Below are 12,143 nucleotides of genomic sequence, written 5' to 3' on the forward strand. Positions count from 1 at the left end.
CTTCCCGACATTTTTGCTATGTCCTGACCACTCTTACCGTCTCACCCTTTGGCACTTTATCGGTCTCCCGGCTTGACTTCGTTCAGACTACCCTCCGACTTCGCCGGTCACCGCCGCTACTCGGCATCAGGCTCTGCCTCCGTCCAATCCCCAGGTGGTCACGTGTCTCAGGTCCTGCGCTTCAACAGGTAAGCTCACCGCAGCGTTCCTCACACTTTGTCCTTCTGTAGCACGTGCACAGACTACTGCTATAAGTCTGCAGCAGGGTTCTTGATATTATAAACACTACGGAGAGCTGTCAGTATACCTAGAACTATAAGAGAGGTCCAGCTACCTTACATTATACCACCCGACATCATGATCCCAGGAGGACTATCTTGGCGTTTTTTCTTCATGGCGTTGCCCGTGTGGTATCAAGACAAATATAGAGATATCACTGCATCGGAGACAAGAGACAGATTTGTAATTGAAGAGGATAGACCTTCATTCTAGTCTTCATGGTTGTCTTCCTCAGAATCATGATGGCCTTTGAGAGTGGTGGCATGAGATCTATAGAACACTTTTAGCTGGACATCTGATGGACATAAAAATGCCTTCATACAAGCACATTCTGATGGTTTGTGTAGAGACTGTTTGATGCCTAAGGTCGGAGTCACACTAGAGAGGAATACGGATGAGTGCTATGTGATAAAACATCGCATAGCACTCGAACTGCTGTTAACCTATGGGGCAGCTCCCATAACCGTTTTTTTCTCGGCTGTATTATACGCGTGAGTGAAATCGCAGCATGCTGCGATTGGCAGCGTATATCAGCCGAGTCTCGCCAATGCAAGTCTATGGGTGCAAGAAAAAATCGGACACCACACGGACCATCCGTGTGACTTGCGAGAAATACGCAAGCATGTTCCAGTTGACAGGAAATTGCCTCAACCATTATCAGGAAGCTTTGGCATGCAAATTTCAATGGCAACCTCTAGAAAAATCCCAGAACACGCCTCCACGGAGTCCAGCAGCATGGCCAGACACATCAATGTCGAGATGCTCATAGTTCTGATTCAGGAGAGGCCAGAACTATGGAACCAACGTGCCGCACATTATTTGGACCGCAAACGTAAGGATGCAGCATGGAGGCAAATCTGCACGCAAATGTTCCCGATTTTGAGGAAAGACCTCGTGAGGTCCAGCAAGAAATTTTAAGTACAATCCTAAAAAGTAATATTAAAAGTTCCACATGAAGCAACAAATGAACATAACATCATCATATGTGATGTTGTTTATAATATGTGGCCTATTTCAGACTTTACACTTGCCAAGTAGCAGGCCACTTTACACTGTATCCTACATTTTGCAAGGCAAACACTGTGATTGAAAGGTAAAACAGTCAGGTTGGCCCACAAACTAGGCAAACCTCACATTCTGTCTTCCCGCCATTACCACCCCAAACCTATCATAACTTGTGAGGTAAAGAGTAATTGTCACATATATGTTGTTTATTTTTGGAGTTTTATATAGGCCCAGTTTTATTGGCCCAATATGCTACAAATATGGTTTGTTTGTAATTAAAAAAAAAAACATGGTTTGATTAAAAACACTTACATCAATATGAGTGTTTTGTGATGTTATGACGATATAGATGATGTGTTTTTCATATTTTTACACATTATTAGGCCAACACAACACACACTTCAAACATTAACATTATTTTATTTTTGTCACCCAAAAAAAAACATCCAAACAATATAGAAACTGCATTGTCTTGCCATGGAGTATATCCCTCTTCCTTCTGGTGAAACAAAATAATTTGTAAACACATCCCGCACTTTAAGTCCAGAGGGCTGACGACATGGATGAAGTACATGTGTAGTTGTAAAGTTCGGCCAGGACCATTGTTGTAGCTGAGGACACCGGGGCTCTGGTGTCCTGGCCTCCCCTCACAGAAAATTCACATGCATTCATCAGCATATCTGTGTCTCCTGGTCCAGCTCCTTCTGGGTCCTTACTATGCAGTGGGAGACCGTTCCTAGGTAATTCCTGATTCACTGAGACACAGTCTTTCACAATGTGCAGCATGGTGGCTCAGTGGTTAGCTGAGTCCTAGGTTCGAATCCCACGAAGGACAACATCTGCAAGGAGTTTGTATGTTCTCCCCATGTTTGCGTGGGTTTCCTCCGGTTTCCTCCCACATTCCAAAGACATACTGATAGGGAATTTAGATTGTGAGCCCCATCGGGGACAGTGATGATAATATGTGCAAACTGTAAAGCTCTGCGGAATATGTTAGTGCTATATAAAAAAATAAAGAAAGAAAAATAAAGAACTTTAACAAGAACATCTTTACTTGACTTGTTACACAGCACTTCCAAATTTTCCACAGCATTAACAACAGGTTTCGCATCGCAAGTTTCCTTCACTTTCCTTGTGCTTTCTTTTTGGCTACTCAGCGTGGACCCCGGTCAGACCATTCCTGACGGTTTCTCAACATTCTCTCTATACAGCTCCACTACGGATATGCATCCCTCGGTCTGTTTCGCCCCAGAAACAAGATCATTAATAGCTGCAGTCAGTAGCTTCTGAGAGTTCGATCTGTTCTGATGTTCTGTCCACAGTTCTGTGCCCCGCTTTGTCACTGTCTGCAATCACTGCTTCTGTGGGTTCCCTTGGCCGTTCAGCCACGGTGCCAAAGTAATGAGTTGCCACATCTTAGTACTACTTCTGGCCCCCAGCTGCACTGGTCCGCTGTTTTAAGGTGCTATGCTCTGGTGAGCTGGGTTTCACTCTTAAACGATTTGTGGTTGCTGCAGCATCCTGGGACTATAGCCCATGTGGACCCTTCGGTCGCCTCTGGCCCTCTGACTAAACCTAACACTGTACACTACCTTACTAAGCAGCAGTCCCTCCTACACTTAACCATGTGTTTACTAACTATGAACCCTGTGCACTGGAATGCTTCCTATCTAGTGGCCAAACCTGTGAACTATGCTTACCCTATTCTTACACAATGCAAAACAGTACACATTTGACCATAATAGTAATACACCATATGATGTAGCAGTACCAATTGAATAGCTTTAATACACTATAAGTGCAGCAGTACCAGAATATAATAACATATATACATTAATATATAGTAAAAGAATAACAACATTTCTCTAACCACCTAACATAGTAGCCAAGCCATTTTTTCCATCTGCCACTTCATCACCATCATTTGATGTATAGTCATGGATTCTGGTGAAGTTGTGAAGTATCACATAGGCTTTAATAACCTCATTCACATTTCTTTCACTAAGTTGAATGGTTCACTGTAGTACCCGCCATTTGGCACAGAGAATGCCAAAGGCACACTCCACCAGTCGTCGTGTGCTGGATAGGCGGAAATTAAAGACTCTGCGGCGGTGGTCCAGGGCTCTAAGTGGATAGGGCCTCATGAGGTTGCGTGTTAATTGAAAGGCCTCATCAGCAACCATCACATAAGGCACCGCTTCCAAAGTAGACCCTGGTAGCTGACGTGGTGGTGGGAGGTCCAACTCATTATTGAGCAGCCGCCAACCCATTATGGAAGAAGTGAAGACTCTGGAGTCTCCAGTTCTTCTATAGGCCCCAATATCTACAATTATAAACCTGTAGGTACTGTTGACAAGGGCCAACAGCACTACAGAAAAAACTGTTTATATATTGGGACCCTGAGTTTGGCGGGTTATGCACACGGATGTGCTTCCCGTCCAGGGATCCAATGCAGTTTGGAAACTGGCACGTTTTCTCAAAGTCGCTTGCTATCTTGTTTTTTTAGCTCAGGCATTGCCGACCATATTTCAGAGGATGTAGAACGGACAATGCCAGAGATGGTGGATTTCCCAATTAAAAATTCTAGATGACGAGCTCATAGGAGAGCCCATTGGATAGGAATCTATAAAGGAATAGAAAAAAAAAATTAATTGACATATCCATGCCTCAACTAATCAGTTTAGGCCTACCTAAAAGTTATGGCCAGTGGAAAATAAGCCCTGCCTAAATAAAACAATGCACAATTTATTGCCTTTGGTCATAATACAAAAAGCATATAATGTCAAAGGCAAAATGTGATACAAAACTTGAGGATACAAAAAGCGAACAAACCACTACAACAAAAGGAATAGATGAGTGTACTTCCCCAAAACACAAGTAAAATACATCATCAACCTAGAGGATGAATACATACCGTAAAGTAAGTAAAAGGCGCTCCTGTGCGGAAATACACTCGCGCATCTTGGTGTCCTTGTAGGTGATCCCAGGGCGCACAGTCTCGAGCAGAATGTCAAATGTGGGCATGCTCATCTGACAATACTGGTAGAGCTTGTCAGGATCCCTGCGTAGAGAAGTATACAGACTGTGGAAATCCCTTTAAGTCAGCCATCGCCTCAAAAGCGGATGTACCCACATTCTTCTCCACCTCCTTGGATCCATAATCACTGGGTAAGGCTAACCAAAACGTCGGGACAAAACCCAGTGGAAAAGAAGCCGCTCAGTAGTGTTGAAAGTAAGCCTGTCTGACATGTTTAACACAAAGCAGAAATACCACAAAACAAGCACGGACTGTAATGCAAAGATTGGATGGTGGAACCTGTTGTAGATCCAATAAATAGGGTTGCTGATTAGGATTTAAATTAATTTCAGGCCATGGATTCGTTATATGTCCATTATGCAAGGCTGCGAGAAAATTACAGTATACGCATCACATACGGATGTCACACGGATACTTAGATGCAAGGAAATCGCATCCTCACATTGCAAATGGATTCCACAAAGATCACCTTACGGAGACCATTGGTGCGATTCTCGGCTGTCATAATCGCACCGATTTTTTATACATTGAGTGTGACTCCAGCCTAAGTTTTAGTATGTGATGTCTAATTTCACTTGCACGGTAGAATGGATCAATCATGGAACCAAAGGTACGATCGTTTCTGTAAAGCTTCCCTGGAGCCCTTTTGTATCAGGTGTAAGGTAGCGCTGTCATTCCAGTAGGGGATACTCACTTAGCAGCCACAATAATCACGTCCGGCACGGGTTTTCCATAAAACCATAACAATCCATGCGGTTTAGTCAGGCATCAAAACCCACAGCAGCAACATAAAGTTCATATACACAGCATAGCATCCATGACAGAGCTTCCCTCTGTTATCCCTGTACTCACACAGGTTTTGCAATGTCCATTGCGCAGGCTTTCTAGCCTCACAGTTCTCACCTCGTCAGGGTTTTACCTCATGGCTGCTTCATCCATACTGCAGACGTTCATTCCCTCTCCCTGGGAACAGTCAGATGCTTGCAGCCATTAAACACAGGATTCACGTGCTGTCAGGCAGGAAGTCCCATCTCAAAGCTGGAGCTTCTACAACGGACCAACAAGGTCCAAGCATTCCACTCCTGTGACCTACCCTGGCCACCTTATATGGTCCGTAGCCACGCCCACTGGGTCACATGGCTATGACCTCATCACAGGTCTTTCAACCACTCACACACACTCTACAATAGTGTTCTAAACACACCCCCTGGGTGGGTTTGTAGGTAACTGGGACCGCCCATCTCCCCAGCTACCTGGACACTTCTCCCTGACACACCGAACCAGCACCTCAGCAGTATCACTGCTGATCAATACACACATAAGTCTCCATCTCAAGGCCACCCACCTTGAGATACATAACGGTCCTTCAGGATTCTGCCATTCATTCTCTCTCCTAGAACATCCACACGGCGCCCCCTAGCAGACACAGTGGTCACTACACCACACAGACAATGCCAATTTACATGTTGTTTGTGCTGTTTTGAGTGACCTGCAAGGCCTGAGCATGCCACCATGGTCTGCAGTGTTTCTGGACTGTCTCACAACGAGCACATGTGCGATGTCATTTTTTGATAACTGTAAAGGGAACTGTTAGCAATAGATCTTGATGATTTATTTGCCCAAGTGCATTCAGCATTGCAGAACTTTTCCCAGACAACCAGAAATAGCCTCATTGATAACATACCGTGGTGTGTAAGCGCACAAAGCACTTTAAAGTGTCTTTTATACTGAATAAATCAATAAGTTTGAAAATGTCGCTTTAATGTATTTTATTCATTTTCATATCAATATACATTATTCAGATATAACCTCATTGATAGCACGAGAAGACATGTAATTGCAGGTATTTCTCCACTTTGCTCTTGTTACTGTATAAAATTGTGATATTTTGAAAATTATATTTCCACTTTTTCATCTCACTAACATGTCCACCATCCTGTGATTTCCATAACTCCATGACTTTTCCTTCTTGGTGCTGCAATTGTAATATTGAGGGGGTGTATTATCACATATGGTAGACGTCAAAAAAAGGACCAAAAGTCAAAACGACAGGATTGCTGTTTTTGGTAACGTCACCTTCTTCCCCAAAAACATAGAATAAATAGAGATGGAAAATTTGTATGGATCCCAAAATGGTACTGATAAAACATACAGTTCACACTGCAAAAAAAAGTTCTCAAACATCTTTTGTGATGTAAAAATAAACAAAGTTACAGCTCTCATAAAATGTCGATTGAAGCAAAAAAGTTTTTGTTTATACAGTTTTTCAAAGTAGATAATAAAAAAAAGCTAAATAAATTTTGTAAAGCCATAACTGTCCTGATAACTTCTCCCCATGTGGATTTTTCCTCTTTTTACTGTATGCTATAGTGAACGTAGTGTAATTCAAAGTTACAATTTATCCCACTATCCAGAAACGTGTGACGATTTTGCTCACACTTGTCATCCGTGTGAAGTCCATATACAATCCGTTCTCATTTATAACAGCAGCTATTAATCATTTTCAGTTTCCTATGTTACAGAATTGCAATGTATCTGTAAAAATGCTATACTGTGGCTCCGGACTGCGCCCGATTTTTTTCTCGCACCCATAGGCTTGAATGGGTGAGTCTCATCTGATTTGCAGAGAAAATGATGCATGCTCGGATTAACTTTAGTGTGATCCTTTTTTTTTTTTTTTAACCGATAGCACTTGGACCGAAAATACGTTTGTATTCACAAGACCTTATACTTACCAATGGGAGAGACTTAATCAAAAGCCTCATAGAAGTCACATAATATGAAGGAGAGGAGGAAAGAAAGAAACAGCTCTGGGGTCCTGGGTTCAAATCCCACCAAGGACAACATCTGCAAGGAGTTTGTATGTTTTCCCCGTGTTTGCGTGGGTTTCCTCTGGGTTCCCCGGTTTCCTCCCACACCCCAAAGACATACTGATAGGGAATCTAGATTGTGAGCCCCATCGGGGACCGTGCCGCTAATGTGTGTAAAGTGCTGTGGAATTAATGGCGCTATATAAATGAGTAAAATAAATGAACGAATGGACGGACTAATAAATGTGGCTGTACTGAAGTTGACGGAGAGCACCATTGTGCACGGAGAAACTTAGAAGTGAACACAACTAGAATTCCTAAAATTGGTGGAAGAACCCCACTTATCAGAAAGTGACAGTCTATCTCAGTGCCACCATCTCTTCATGAGATGGGAAAACCTTGTCTGCCATTATCCTTTAGGGTCTATTCATTATGCTTTTTCTAACCTCCATTTATTGTAATAAGTACGACTGGATTCACTTTTTTTCCGGTTCTGACCTTCGAAGGGCATTGGCAGAAAGGGACGGCTATAAGTGCGAAATAAAACTTTGATACTTTAAAACTTGTACAGCAAAATTGATTGCGCTGCCAAGTATGAAAGCAATTTATATCTAGTAGTTTTAATGCGGCAAACTGTCTGTTTAGTGCTGAAATATCACAGGCAGCTGTCAGCTACGGGGAAGGTTTTCCGCTAAATATGACAGGTTCTTATTTCACAGCTACTCATTGTTGAACAACGGGAAATGACATTTTGTCACTACCAATTCTTGGCTCAAATAAGATTTTCTATGGTATTAATGGACTGAATAGCTGTTAATAATGTGTTCTGGTATTCTTAATAAAATAAAGCTTTGCAAACACGTCATTTCCCGGCCTCCCACTCACGGCTGCAAACTGTCATTTTGAACTTTCGTCGTAAGCCAGAATTAGTTAGGAGCTGCATCAGTCTATATTCCTATGTCATTATGGTAATTAGCAGCAAAACTTCTACCAACAATGAAAAAGCGCTCAATAAACATTAAAAATGATGAACATATACACTGAAATGTCAAAACGACTTGCTGAGCGTATGTTCCGTTTTTTTAAACTTCTTTTAACCTATTCAGGCTTCGAAAATTCGCCACTATTTTATATATACTGTACATTACACTATTTATATGTATGCCCCCCCCTTTGAGCCCCACTGTGCCTAAACCGCAGTAAGCTGCCACATGTTTGGCATTATTGTGGTGGGGGGAGAGCACTTATGAGGTGCATATCTCCAGAAGCACAAGCTGGGCACAATGTATGGGGGCTCTACACTGTATGGGGATATAATGTATGGGCACTAAACTGGTATATTTGCAATTCACCAGAATAAAGCCTGGCTTAGATGTTACAAAATAGTCACTGCAGCCGTAGATTAATTCATCGAGAGGTACAATTTATACAATGGGGTCACTTTTTGGGGTTTTACCTTCTGTTCTAGCACCTTAGAGGATCCGCAAATGTCACGCACAAGCTAAAGTTCACCACTATTTTATATACACCCTTAAGAAAAAAAATACCATTGTGGCAAAGCCACCACAAAAAGAGAATAAAAAGGTGTTTCAAGACAAAAACGAGGGTGATTACTTGAAGCATGTTTTGCTACAAAAATTATGCTGGAACACCAGCGTCTAAAAGATGCCATATGCACATACTCTAAGATGAAATCCAAGCCGTAAATCAACAAGTGCTTCATGTTATTTCACGTATATCAACCCTTTAATGGTGATAGACCTTTTTAACGGTGGTCATTAAGGTACCTTATTTCTCAGCGCCACTTTTTGACGAAACTGAGGAATAAGTGAATCGCACCGCAGATGCAATTTCAATCAATGGCAGCTGTACATGACACGGTATTTAAGGTGTTAATTGGTCCCAGACGGTAAAAAAACAGGCAGGACCAATACCGCTGTATGTCAGGTGATTCACGTAGAGCACAAAAACTTCATGCCAATGCTGAAAGCGATCAAAAAATGTTATGTATCACAAAATATTACCAATAAAAACCCTAACTTATCCCACACAAAACCAGCCCTCATTTCATGTCTGTCATCTGTCACTGGAAATATAGAGGTTCCAATGTCACTGGTAGAACAAAGACTCTAGAAAAGTGACATGGCTCCCACCACCTCAAATAAAATCCAATGAAATTTGCGCTCCAAAATCCAAATGCCCCCCGATTCTGAGCCCCACTGTGCCTAAACTGCAGTAAGCCAGGGGTGGACATACCGCCGGTTCTACTGGTGCGGTTGCACAGGGGCCTGGAGGTGGAGGGGGGCCCCTGCAGGACGGCGAATAATGAGGGTAATTTGGCCTGTTTATCCGGCCCCAAGGCTCTGGGGGGCCCCTGGCCAGATTGCCCTCATGTGCGGTGGGCAGGGAGCGATACTCTGCTGCCTGCAAGAGAAAATAGCAGCAGAGCGGAGCTGCAGGGATCCGTCCAGCTTCCTGCCCACGCTTCCTGTCTCACCCAACAGAGGCTGAATGACATCATCATTCAGATCCGCGGCTGTGCGAGACAGGAAGGAAGCTGCCGGCGATGCTGGGGCTGCAGGATACCGTGCGCAGAGGTGAGGTGTGTTGTGTGTTTGTAGGTGTGCAGAGAGGTGAATGGTGCTGTGTGTGTAGGTGGAGATGGCATGTGTGTGTGTGGATGAAGAGAGGTGAATGGTGCTGTGTGTGTGTAGGTGGAGCAGAGGGCAATGATGGGGGTGATGGGGCAGAAAGCAACGACTTGGTTGATGGAGAGGGCAATCATGGGGTGATGGGGCAGAAGGCAATGAGGGCAATGATGGGGGTGATGGGGTAGAAGGCAATGACTGGGTTGACAGAAAGGGCAATGATAGGGGTGGTGGGGGAGGAGGAAATGATGGAGGTGGTGAAATGGGCAATAGTGGGGGTGGTGGGGAAGAAATGATGGCGGTGTGAAGGCAGTGTAATGCGCAATGATGGGGTGGTGGGGAAAAGACAATGATGGTGGTGGAAAGGGCAATGATGTGGATGGTGGAGGAGGAGGAAATGATGGAGGTCGTGGAATGGGCAATGATGGGGGTGGTGGGGGAGAAGACAATGATGATGGTGGTGGAAAGGACAATGATGGGGTGGTGGGGGAGGAGGAAATGATGGAGATGTGGAATGGGTAATGATGGGGTGGTGATGGAGAAGGCAATGATGGTGGCAGCGGAAAAGACAATGATGGGGGTGGTGGGGAAGAGGCAATGATGGAGGTGGTGGAATGGGCAACAATGGGGTGGTGGGGAGAAAGCAATGATGGAGGTGGTGAAGAGGGCAATCTTGGGGGTGGTGGAGAGGACAATAATGGGATGTGGGGGGAGGATAACAATGTGGGGTGTGGGGGATTGGGATGGGAGGAAGGGGATTTATAATGGATTTAGGAACAGGGGAGGTATATAGTATCAGTATATAGTTTAGCCACTTTTTATGTATAGAACAGTCCCTTAGTATATAGTGTACTCACTTATGTATAACACCATCCTTAGTTACATAGTTTTCTCTTTTGCTATGTATAACACCGTCCCTTATTACGTACCATCCTCTCTAGTTATATATGATGCCGTCCCTTATTATATAGCTTCATCTGCTGTTATGTATAGTGCTGTCTCTTACATAGTGTATTCTTGTTATTTTTGTTATTCACCGTGCACTCTTTTATTACATAGTCCCCTCTCTTGTTAGATATAAAATTGCTGCCGGTGACCAGACTACCAGTCCATCAGCTCCTCCTTTAGAAAAGAAGCCTTCCCATGCTCCATCAGCCATCATTGCTAACAAGACAGGACAGTATGTAATAAAAAATAGGGTGCTACATAATCCAATATGTAAGTGGCAGTGCTGTACATAACGAGAGGGCACTGTATAATAAGGGATGGCAATATACATAATAAAGCCGGTATCACACTACCATGTGTGATGCAAGAAACTCGCACAAGTCTCTCGCATTAACACCCGGCGTTGCTGCTGTCACTCAGGCCTGGTCCTCGGGGCTTGACCGGGGTACTCTGGACTACGGAACTTGTTTGGCACAGGTCTTGTCTTTGAGCCTTGACCAGCGTCATCTGGATGCTGGGGCTCATCTAGCGGTGCCTGGGTTTTGCTTCAAGGCACTTCTCAAGCTGCTGGTTCACGCTTACTGTCCCGACCTGGCACCCGGGCCTCAGCATCAACCTTGAGAGACGTCCTGTCCATCCCTCTTCTTGTCGCCAAATCTGCCCAACTTCTCCCTGGCAGTGTGTCCACTAGATGGGCCCAGTCCTTATCAACATGCATGTCACTTGACAAATGGTGAGGTTTATAATATTAGAGTTGGACTGTTCTATTTACGATCACCGTGGAGTTGTGGGATGGCTTTCACATTTGTTTTATCAAAAAATTGGGCCCAGTCCTTTTGTCTGCCCTTATTCACACACTGACGTCAACATTGACACATGGTAAGGTTTTAATATTAGATAGTGTAGGACTGTCCCGATCAGAGTTACCTTGTCGTGGTGTGGGATGGTTTTTATGCTATTTTTTATATAAAAAAAAGTATTACTAAAAACTCTGTATTATTTAAATGCACTTTTTCCTTTTTTCATATTTACTTAGTTACAGCAGGGTTTTAACTCACTTTTTCTTTTCTAGGTTTTATATGTTTTGTGGCCAATATGAACATGCGTTTATGTTCTGCATGTGTACCAACTCAAACCAAGCTCAATTTTTGTTTTTTTTTCTTTGTTTTGTTGCATTCTGTGCAAGCCAGGTTGTGGCCTTCCTCTCCTGAGCTGGAAATTGTATATAAGGCTTCACCAGGCTGGTGTTTCACTGGTTGGGCCCAGTCCTTTTGTCTGCCCATATTCACACACTGATGTCAACCTTGACACATGGTAAGGTTTTAATATTAGACAGTGTAGGACTGTCCTGATCAGAGTTACCTTGTCGTGGTGGGATGGTTTTTATGCTATTTTTTTATATAAAAAACAATATTA

Source organism: Dendrobates tinctorius, unplaced genomic scaffold (genome assembly GCF_039654945.1).
Source record: "Dendrobates tinctorius isolate UK_male_01 unplaced genomic scaffold, ASM3965494v1 ptg000011l, whole genome shotgun sequence".
In the NCBI taxonomy this organism is placed as follows: domain Eukaryota; kingdom Metazoa; phylum Chordata; class Amphibia; order Anura; family Dendrobatidae; genus Dendrobates; species Dendrobates tinctorius.